Source organism: Epinephelus lanceolatus, chromosome 1 (genome assembly GCF_041903045.1).
Source record: "Epinephelus lanceolatus isolate andai-2023 chromosome 1, ASM4190304v1, whole genome shotgun sequence".
Lineage (NCBI taxonomy): Eukaryota > Metazoa > Chordata > Actinopteri > Perciformes > Serranidae > Epinephelus > Epinephelus lanceolatus.
Window position 1 is genome coordinate 39,112,168 of NC_135734.1, and position 10,271 is coordinate 39,122,438.

Sequence of the window (10,271 nt, forward strand, 5' to 3'; positions counted from 1 at the left end):
GTGTGCCTTTTCTGCAGAAATGCAATATAATATAAGTATGTTTTCTTTAGCGTATGACCACCTTAAAATTAAAATTGTTACAATGAGCTGTTTATATCTGCTAACGGAGCAGGCCCTTGTCTATGGAGATCACCATGTTGCACCACCACATTTCTACGGTAGCTGACACAAACAAATCAAACATTAGCTCTAGACAGGGCCATTTGCATTTTCATGTTTTCGCTTTTGCCACTGTAGTTAGCAGCTCCTCTGTGACCATAGTGTTAAAAACAATTATTTTTTTAAAGTGAAACTGCTTTATTCATTTTTTACACCTATTTAAATCACCTGGTCCTTTTGTTTTGGAGAGGAAGAGACCTCTGTGGATAATCTGGCTCCTGGTAAAAACCTCCTAAACATCTGGATCTTAAATTATTAGCGAAAAAAGATAACACAGATAGGCAAGTGCTGGGCTAGCAGCCTTGTCTCTGACATGCCGGCCAGCATTGCCAATTATTCATAAATTCACAGGCACTCAAATTAAGTGAACTTGTAGATCTTGAAATAGCATCACTGATAGCATACAAGGGCATGCTATCAGACTGTATCCAGAGGTTGTTTCAAATAAGAGAATGTCTGTGTGAACTGAGAGGGAGCTGTGTGTTCACATTAAAACGAAGACCAGAACAAATGTAAAACAAAGGTGTGTTTCAGTATATGGAGTAAATTTGTGGAATGGGGTTGAAACAGAAATGAAAGTGCATAATACACACAATAGATTAAAAAAATATTTAAACACAAGATGATTAACAAATATAAAACTGAAGTATGAACACCAGAGTGTACATGAAATGTGTTTGGGATATTTGGGCAGACAATACGCCTATATAATGTATATATACTTAGTTCTGTCAGTTTCTTATAGGTAGGTGTAATAAGCTAGGGCTTCAGCCTACACCTTTTATGGTCCTGTTTTGTTTTGTTTTGTTTTTTAAAAAACATTAACTTAATGTTTATGTATTGTCTATCAACCAGTATATTTTTGTTTTATAAATTGGAAAATGACCGAAATAAACTAAAATAAGCATAGAAAAAACACTGATTTGTAAGCTGAAACTGCTTCATTCAGTGCTTTTACCGGTTTAAATCACTTAGTTGGTTTGTTTTGGAGAGGAGGAGACCTCTGTGGATAATTCTGCTCCTGGTAAAAACCTCCTGAACATTTGGATCTTAAATTATCAGAGAAAAAACAGCGAACACAGATTAGCAGGTACTGGACTAGTGGCCTTGTCTCTGGTATGCTGACCAGCATGGGAGAAATGTTGATTTGTAACTCGAAACTGCTTGATTCAGTGGTTTTACAGGTTTAAATCACTAGGTCGGTTCGTTTTGGGGAGGAAGAGACTTCTGTGGATAATTCAGCTACTGGTAAAAACCTCCTGAACATTTGGATCTTAAATTATCAGAGAAAAAAGGTGAACACAGATTAGGAGGTGCTGGGCGAGCAGCTTGTCTGCAGCGTGCCAAACAGTGTAGAAAAAACACTGATTTGTAATGTGAAACTGCTTGTTTTAGTGTTTTTACCACTTTAAATCACTAGGTTGGTTTGTTTTGGAGACAAAGAGACCTCTGTGGATAATTCAGCTCCCAGTAAAAGCCTCCTGAACGTCAGATTTAGAAATAATGAGCAAACATTAGCAGGTGCTGCACAAGCGGCTTGTCTGCAATGTGCCAAACAGTGTAGGAAAAAACACTGATTTGTAAAGCTAAACTGCTTAATTCAGTGTTTTTATCGGTTTTAATCACCTGGTCCATTTGTTTGGGAGAGGAAGAGACCTCTGCAGATAATTCAGCTCCTGATTAAAACCACCTGAACAATGAACACTGAAGAAATTCTAACTGGGAGAAGTTTCACCCGGTTGCAATCTGCAATCCTCACCACTAGATGCCACTAAATCCCCCTATATCTTACACACTGTTCCTTTAAATTTTGACTAATGCACATGTGTCCATCCCGCCTGAAATTTGCTCCGATGTGTGTGCATGCATACTGTGCTAATGTCACATGAGGGCACGACTTAGTGCAGTGATTTTTATTTGTCATGTATTTATTTAGGTATGTTTACTCATTCCTTTTTTCCAGATTAAGTGACCTGTTTTTTATTTTAAGTTAAAAAACACAGAGCCTGCTGTGCCATGTTTCTCATTTCCCCTGTCTTTACTATGGAAATGTTTGGAAAACCTCCCCAGTGAGCAGATGGCGTCTGCCGGGAGGAGAATGAAGCTAGAACCTGGGCTCTCTATACACTGTGCACACATTTTCCCATTTCCAGCACAAGCCTTTGTAAAAGGGAACAACAGAGGTCTGTCGGGAATTTAACCATGGGTCTGTTTTGGGAAACAGTGCACACGTTTGTTTATTGCTGTCTTGCTCTTGGATCCATGCTGCAGTTACAGTAAAGGGTTTGGAGAGTGGAGAGGCTCTCTGCAGGCTGGAGAGCAGGCTCAAAACCCTCCCTCCCTCCCTCCTGGAAAGATTTCAATCACTTTGATGATCGTGGTTTCCATCAAGAGAATGTGTTCATTATTTGACCCCACCAGAATGAAATGTAAGGATGCACTTGTATTCCCCGGGCAAACTAATCTACGGCATGCTGGTGTGTCCTCGTGTATTATTAAGCAGAAAATGAAGCAATGCTACAGTATCTTCTTACACTCTGGCCCATGACACATTAAAGAGAACTTTGCAGCAGGCAAACCAGGGGTCTTACGCTGAGTCTGCACTTGCTAAACTAACTCGGAGGACAAGATAAGCCAGGCAAAGCTCGGAAAAGTAAATCTAAGGCTGTTTGAATAAGCCCCTGCACCTTCCTGCTGGCTACAATCTACACACACAGTATTCCTCCCAATCTCTCTCCAGGGGAGATTTCTTAAGCGTGCTTTGTAGCGAGATCCAGGTAGGCTATCAGTCACTGCAGTTGTGAAGAGCATGCCAACGAGAATAACCCAACGTAAGACATAAAATCTATCTCGTGGGGGCACGCGAAGCTGGATGAGATTGAATTAAAATCTCTCTTTCTGCTGAGTCAGACTCTTTAGATAATTACCCACTGATATGAGGAACATTTCCCCTCTTGGCTGTAAGTTCAGAGGGAATGCAGACAATGGCATATTTGACTGCAATCATGGCAGCCCCCCCACCATGAATTGGAGCAATGAGAGTAAGATAGCACAAAGCTAATCTCTGGCCCCACAATAAGGCCTGAGGGAGCAGCCCAAAATGGAAGCAGTATTAATACCGAGGTCTCTTTGTGTGTCAGGTAGCTTGGCTTCGTCTTACAGTCCTTGACCACTATACCTCCAGCCTTGTGTTTTAAAACGCCGGCAGACAAACATGCAAATAAAGCATAATGCACATCGCTGTCAACAAAATAATGGCCTTGAAGTAACAACCGTGCATGCCTAAGTAACCTATTAAAGTTTGCTCTGGGGTACACAGCAGCAGTCTCACATCAGCAGTTCTACCGCTGTCTCCAATCTCGCTTCCACTGCCAGGAGGCTGCACATCTGCACAGCACTGTGACTGACAATCGATGGTTCACACACCGTTCATCCCCCTCCCCCCCCCATCAGCACCATCACCACCCCTCCACATCCACCCCAAACACACACACACACACACACACACACTCACTCACAAAACACCACCCAGCCAGCCGGGGTGCTCCCCTACGTGACTCAACTTGTTTCAGGGGCTGAGAGGGAGACACGAACACAGAGGTGGAGATTAGATAAATGTGGGGGAGCTGAGGGGAGAAGGAGAAGAAGGAGAAGAGGCTGTTTGCATCCTGTTGTTGCCATTCAGAGTCAAACTGGATTGGCTTGTATTGCAGAAAAGATTTGTCCACGGTTTGGTCTAATCTGCGCGCTTTTCACAGCTGTAACTATAATCATATTTACACCCTGGAGCTCCAGCAGTTTTTGGATATTGAGTCATTCTTTTATCATATTTTTTTATGTGTGTGTGTGTGTGTGTGTGAGAGAGAGAGAGAGAGAGAGAGAGAGAGAGAGAGAGAGAAGAGAGAGAGAGAGAAAGAGAGAGAGAGAGAGGGAGACTTGGGGCGCCTCTGCAGCGCAGCGAGGCACAGAGCTCCACACAAAACGCTGCGCCTTAACGCGTAAAAACAATCAATGCACCTACAGTCCTGGGCGTTGCACTCGTGCTCGTGGACAATCCACACATCTACTTTTCAAAAACTGTCACAGCCATTATGAGTCATTAATTGATTTAAGTATAAAAGCAGCGTTGGAAACAGTCGCACCAACATGTTTTTTTGCGTTGGATCCTCACATTTGTATCACGGATCCTAATTGTCTCCTCAACGCTACGCCTTGAGATTTAAGTAAATTTAAGTCACGACGTTTTCTAAACATTTGATTTGGCGTGGATGACCCATTTTTTTTTTTTTACAGGCTTGGTGGCTGTACTTACCCCTGTCTCCTGCCCACGAAGAATCCTTTCATAAGAAGTGACCCATATCCAAAGCAAAATCGCATCTTGTTGGGTCTGTCACAATGGGAAGGGAGGGTTTCCTGGCTTTGCTTTGTTTTAAAATTAATTAACACCTAAAGATTGTTTCTGAATAGTATCCAACAGGAATCCACACGCATGTCGAGGCTGCGTCGATCCCCCCAGAATCATCGCTGAGCGCTGTCCACGGAAAAAGTGGTGCTGAAAAAAAAAAAAAGTCTTAAGTCCCAACTTTAGGCTGTGAGCGGAGGGGAAATAAATGGCACGTCCAGCACGGCCACTCACTAACACAGCTCCCGAGAAGACAGAATCAGATTTTTACGGGATAATAGAGCGGAGAAGCACATATCCCACACACCCGAGGCGGAGAGCACTTTCGAGCTGATAGACGGAAGACGATACGCGCCCCGTGCACTGGATGTGATTGATGTTACAAGCATCGCAGCACACCGCCTTTATCAGGGAAGAAATGCACCATCAATGAATGAGGAGGGGGGTAAAGAAAAAATGTGTGAATACCAGATTACAGCATGTAATACCACCAGCGCTTTGGCAGTGGATGCATAGTCAAAAGTGTGACATGAAGCCTTTGCTTCCATTTGTTATATCTTAACGTCGATTTGGCCGCCTGGTGTCTTACCTCTCAGCTCTCACTTCACTGTCGGTGTGTTTTTGTACATTTATTTCTCTCTGTGAAGTCTGCACTGACACTCAAGTCTAATTAAACTCACATACCTCACTATTTAAGCCAGTTATTGAGACACATTTAACGTCTGCAGATCATCTGGACTTGATGCAACAATTCTCCATCCTACTAAATTAACATTCTCATGTCTGCTCTAATGATATTCTGGGACTATCTGCAATATGATAGCGCGCAATCAGTTCAATTATGGCAGTGGCATCACAAGATGTGGTGTGATGGCTTCACATGTGACGCTTCTGGGTCGGCTCAAACGTTACAGGTGCTGTTGCGCAGCATATGCAGCGTGTTGGGTCTCAGGGCGCCTGGGATGCTCCTGTGACGTTGACGAACATATCAAGTCCAATCACTGAGTGCGAAAACTCAATCTAGATGCTGCATGTGAGTGTGAGGGAGTGTGTGTGTTTCTCTGACTGGCAGCAGCAGCCACATTCTGCAGCAGAGTATGTGAAATCGTGTCCAAGGGCATGCCTATATGTGTCCAACATTATCCGGTATAAAAGCGAGAAATTAGTTTTAAACCAAGCATGGGACGGTATTATTTGAGGCTTTAAAGCGATTGATGGATCAATCTTTTGGCTATTAACCTTCAAAAGCCTACAGAGTGTGTTGCACGGAGACAGAGGACCTCCCCCATCTATCAGTTTAACTGTGGCACCGGTGCAACCTGCAGACCTGGAGGCGTGGGCGAATTATGAGGCAATGGGCCCCTGGGCACAGATATGTAAAGGGCCCCACCACCTCTCCTACACAGGAGCAAGACACACAGACTTTGCAGTGGTTTATGTCGCTTGGTAGTTGTTATGCAGGTTTTCGTGATTGTTTTGTGTCTCCTTGTGGTTGTTCTGTGTCTTTCTGAGGGCATTTTGTGACTCCTTGTGGTCATTTTGTGTCTCCTGGTGGTTGTTCTGTGTCTTTCTGAGGTCATTTTGTGACTCCTTGTGGTTGTTTTGTGTCTCCTTGTGGTTGTTTTGTGTCTCTTTGAGGTCATTTTGTGTCTTCTTTTGGTTGTTTTGTGTCTCCTTGTGGTTGTTTTGTGTCTCTTTGAGGTCATTTTCTGTCTTCTTTTGGTTGTTTTGTGTCTTCTTGTGGTTGTTTTGTCATTTTGTGTCTTCTTGTGATTGTTTTGTGTCTCTTTGTGGTCATTTTGTGTCTCTTTGTGATTGTTTTGTGTCTCTTTGTGATTGTTTTGTCATTTTGAGGTCATTTTGTGACTCCTTGTGATTTTTTGTGTCTCTTTGTTGTTGTTTGGTGTCTTTTTGATGTCATTTTGTGTCTCCTTGTGATTGTTTTGTGTCTCTTTGTGGTTGTTTTGTGTCTTTTTGATGTCATTTTGTGTCTCCTTGTGATTGTTTTGTGTCTCTTTGTGGTTGTTTTGTGTCTTTTTGAGGTCATTTTGTGTCTTCTTTTGGTTGTTTTGTGTCTCCTTGTGGTTGTTTTGTGTCTCTTTGAGATCATTTTGTGTCTTCTTGTGATTGTTTTGTGTCTCCTTGTGGTTGTTTTGTGTCTCTTTGAGGTCATTTTGTGTCTTCTTTTGGTTGTTTTGTGTCTCTTTGTGGTTGTTTTGTGTCTCTTTGAGGTCATTTTGTGTCTCTTTGTGGTTGTTTTGTGTCTTCTTGTGGTTGTTTTGTCATTTTGAGGTTATTTTGTGACTCCTTGTGATTGTTTTGTGTCTCTTTGTGGTTGTTTTGTGTCTTTTTGAGGTCATTTTCTGTCTCCTTGTGATTGTTTTGTGTCTCCTTGTGGTTGTTTTTGTGTCTCTCTGTGGTTGTTTTGTCATTTTGAGGTCATTTTGTGTCTCCTTGTGATTGTTTTGTGTCTCTTTGTGGTTGTTTTGTGTCTTTTTGTGACTCCTTGTGATTGTTTTGTATCTCTTTGTGGGGTTTTTTGTGTCTTTTTGAGGTCATTTTGTGTCTCCTTGTGGTTGTTTTGTGTATCTTTCTTGTTTTTCATCTTTTTGTGGTTGTGGTTTAGCCCATGCTTATAGTTGCTTTGTGTCTCCTTGCAGTTCCTTTGCATCTCTTCGTGGTCTTTTATGGCGATTTTGAGTGTTTTCGTGGTCGGTGAGTGTTTATTCAGCCTGTTCTCACTCCCAACTCAGCAAATGTTTTCGCTTTGACAATGATTTCTACATCAGATACCAATGCACAGAGGCATCTTTTATGGCGGTACAATACACACGGGCAGTGGCTGTTTCTGTGCCGCCAACAACTAGTGTTGGGCTGTGGCACTGGTGCAGTTCAGTACTAATATTACAGTAACTCCAAGTCACTACTGACTTGAAATACAACATCACATCGGCAGACTCATTTTAGGAATCACTGTGCTGTGCAAGTATGTCACAAAGCAGCAAGCTAGTTAGAAACACTTAGCTTAGTGGCTGGAAATATTCTGGAAATATTCCCATGGCGGTAGTCAGACAGGTAGTCGGACTTAAAGTCTTTACACTGCAAAATACACGTCCTCAAACCTCTGGTCTGAAACGCCTCAGCTACTATGACTGACAACACAACAATGTGAAGCTCCAGGAAATACACCCCACCAAAGGTGAGCCCTCTGTGGCCGCAGAGGTCGGCTGTAGCCCTGCACTAGTTTAACAACCAAAACTGGATTTTAATCGTGACGACAGCCGCAGCTACAAGGAAGTGTTGAAGCTTGTGGCTGGATATGTGGTGGATGAAATGCTGCTCAACAATGATGGCAATTACTGTACCTTGGCATTCACACAGAGGCACACATTTGAATTTTGGGGAGATGCGCAATTACCAATTTATTTTAACGAGACAGTGTGCTAGTTTGAGTAGCATACTACTCCAGTGACGTATGGTATGTCACATGCCGTATACCACATGACTTGTCTTTATGTTAGTAATAAATGTACTTATTTTAAGCCAAACCATAATGTTTTTTTTCTAAACATAACCACATGCTTTTGCTGCCAAAACCTGAGGAAAAAACATAAAGATGAAGTGTTTTACCTACATAGTAAGTTCATTTTGAAGACGACTGTATGCATGTAACAAGCAGAAACTGTACATTTCCTGTAAAAGAGAAATGTAATTTAAAAACACACAATGCATGTAACAGTCGTCAGTTGAGACTTGATCTGTGAACGTCCTGATGCAGGACGCTGCCTGGTGCACCATCTTTTGACATTTATCCACTTACAAAGCGTCTGTATTTGGCAAGTTGGGATGAGAACTGGTTGGTTATCTGAGTGACATTTTGCATGTGGAGACCAGGGGGCCCCTGACACTTTGGGCCCCTGGGCCTGTGCCCAGTAGGCCGGTTCAGTAATCCATCTCTGCCTGGAAGGAGGAGGGACATTGATTAATTTTCCATGGTGTCCAATAGAAGGCTTGCGGTGATAATTCTGCCTTTGCTTCCTGTATATGCGCAGCTGCTCTTTTCTGCCTTCCTGATCACAGGGCTGAGCGGTGTGTGGAGGCTTTCACAGGTCTGAGTGGGTCACACCTGTGGAGTGTTGGACTGACTCCACCACATCAAGGGGAAAGTGGAGGGGAGTGTGTGTGTGTGTGTGTGTGGAGAGATGAGGGAGGGAGGGGTCCTTTGAGGGGTGTGTGTCATGTCTCTGTGGGCCTTGGAGGCAGCTGAGCCTCTGAATATTCATCCCCACCTCTGCTGGAGCAAATTCCAGCGACACGACTAGACTGACTGACGGTCTTGTGAGTCGTCAGGGGACCCTATAAGTCATGCAAAACATTCACAGAGCTAACTTGTGCACATTATTGAACAAAGTGTTTTACATGTCTTTATTTCCCCACAAAGCATCAGCTCTCTTCCATCTGTCAGCTCCTCAAACCAGTGTTCTATTTCTGTTCAGCATAGTTAACATAATAAGTGAATTATTTAGCTGTGGAGAATGGATACAAAAGTTATTTCCACCAGGAGACCCGTTGCTGCTTTGCTTTCTGCCACAGTGTGCTGGGAGACAGTCTTGTTGAACGCGTCTGCTCTGAGGATAACATGTTACGCCGCTGAGTCCTCCCCGTCCCTCAGTGCAGGGCGAACTCAAGAGATTACTTGTTTCAATTAGCTATGGGGCGGAGAGAATTTAAGCCATGTTAATTCCAGTGACTAGTGAAAATCCCAGTGAACAAGACTAGCCACTGAGGCATAATCGCCTGCCCCCAGACGTCTCTTATTTCATGGATACATTAGGGGAATTAGTCAAAATGTAAATTCTAAGGTCACGAGATTTTCCCTGTATTGATGGGATTCATTAAAGCTCCTGCAGAGTTTATACGATTTAGAGTGACCCTTTGCTTATGACAGCTCTGACCTGTTTTTGGGTGTTTTGTCCACTCACAAATTCCCCTCTTTTCCCAATAATTTAAGAGCTGCTTTAAAAGTTTTCAACTAAGTAACAATGAGGATAAGTAGAAGAAGAAGAGGAGGAGGAGGAGAAGATGCGGAAGCTAATAGTTAGAACAAAATATGATGTTTGTATCTCCCATCGTTTCATCAACGTCTGTGTCATCTCATGTTGAACTCTGGGGGTATACAGACTATCTCCTGACATTTGATTACATAAAATGGAGCTCCTGACCGTCTAACACAAGTTGGACGACGTAGAAATGAGTCTGTTTGTCACTGTCTGTTTGAAGCAATATTTTACAGAGATGAAAGAGGCCAGCCAGGGCGGACAGATTGGCCATATGCTCCATGCGTGAGTGATATATTCGTTTGAGATGCTGGCTGGCTGACAGTTGTCACAGGTGTGACCTTTGAACTCGGGAAAAAAAGCTTTTTCATATATGGGACTGGCCACAGAGACGATTCTATCTATGGTACAGAGTGTGTGCACGGGGAATCTGCAGGATACTGTCATACACTGAGAAAGACAATGTCACATTACTGTCTTGTCCTCTGAGTGAGGAAGTCACCTTGTGAATGGTAGAAAACAATAAGAGTGATGTCATAAGGATGATAAGATCAAATAAGGTTCAGGATGGAAAATTTAGAATAAGGATGCATCCTCACATCCCAATCATAAAAGCCGTGCAAATGTGCCTACTTTAAAGGTCTAGTGGGTAG

The 10,271-nt window shown here is 42.9% G+C and overlaps 1 protein-coding gene across 1 annotated transcript in view; it reads right to left on the bottom strand.

Annotated features, from left to right (window-relative positions):
- Nucleotides 1-4,729, bottom strand: part of LOC117257486 (metabotropic glutamate receptor 4-like) — a 284,509-nt gene extending 279,780 nt beyond the window's left edge. The window contains exon 1 of the mRNA XM_033627717.2: nt 4,472-4,729. The gene's annotated coding sequence lies outside the window, so the exon portion shown is untranslated. The remainder of the gene's footprint in view (nt 1-4,471) is intronic.
- Between the last annotated feature and the right edge of the window lie 5,542 nt (nt 4,730-10,271).